Source organism: Echinops telfairi, unplaced genomic scaffold, assembly GCF_000313985.2.
Source record: "Echinops telfairi isolate 266 unplaced genomic scaffold, ASM31398v2 ScPeMD7_3;HRSCAF=10, whole genome shotgun sequence".
Lineage (NCBI taxonomy): Eukaryota > Metazoa > Chordata > Mammalia > Afrosoricida > Tenrecidae > Echinops > Echinops telfairi.
The window spans coordinates 40,880,613-40,881,685 of record NW_022103899.1 but is presented as its reverse complement, the minus strand read 5'-3'; positions in this window follow the sequence as shown (position 1 = coordinate 40,881,685).

The window sequence follows — 1,073 nt, the reverse complement described above, 5'->3', positions numbered from 1 at the left end:
CTGCCCCCGTGGGTTTCTGAGGTTGCCAATCTTCATAGGAACAGACAACCTCATCTTTCTCCTTTGAAGGGGCTTGTGGAAACAAACCTCTGACTTTGTAGTAAGTAACCCAAGAAGCTACCTCACATTCCATTAGGGTAAACTCAGGCAAATGGCTAAGGGATAGGACTTCTGGGAGTAGTAATTCACTTCCCAATGCACTCTGCCTGAGGGCTAGGGTCTTTAATGCTCCCTCCCCGCCTTTGAGTCCTGGTAATCCCCCTGTGGGTTTCAGATACTTTAATACTTAAGGGAATGATGGTAGGACATAATTCAATGGAGGCTGAAATATTGTGAAAACTCAATATGGATTTAGGTCTTCCACTATAAACTGTAGCCTACTGTACACAGTGCTCAGAATTTTAAATTCTAATACATCAGAATGCCCCTTAGGATTGAGGATGGTGCTTTTTCATTTGCCTTTTGGGCACATCATCAGGTGAGAGTAGCCCCTGAAAGACATACCACCAGCAAAACAGAGTAAGACACTCAGGGAGGTGGACTGACACAGTGGCTGTAACTGAGCCAAACAACAATTTTGAAATGCTAGTGTTCCATTCAGTTGTACATAGGATAGCATAAAACAACAAATAACAGCATTTACACTTATATCCCAGGACTGGAGAAAAAAAGAAAAAGATGATAAAATGCTACTTTCTTAAGAAAGAAGCGCGCCGGCATCGTGTGGCGCGTCTAAATCCAGAGGCCCTTTTAAAGTCGGATGCAGTTTTTCCAGAACTCACAGTAATGAACTAGCACAAAACGCTCAACCTGAAGTTTAACGACTTGCTATTTTCCAACAGTTAACTTCCTTCCAGGGATCTCGGTTCCAAAAAGTAGGAGTTTGAAGCAGTTCAGGGTTTTTAATGCCGCGGGTAGGAGACCAGCCGCAAGGTCGCGTCCCCGGACTTCTTTCTCCCAGAGCGGTACCTGGCTGGGCGGTTGGTGGATTTGACCAGTTGCGCCCCACCTTGCCCTCAGCGCCGGGACTGCGCTCTCAGATGCCCCGCCCCTTGCCCCGCCCCGTCGCCCCG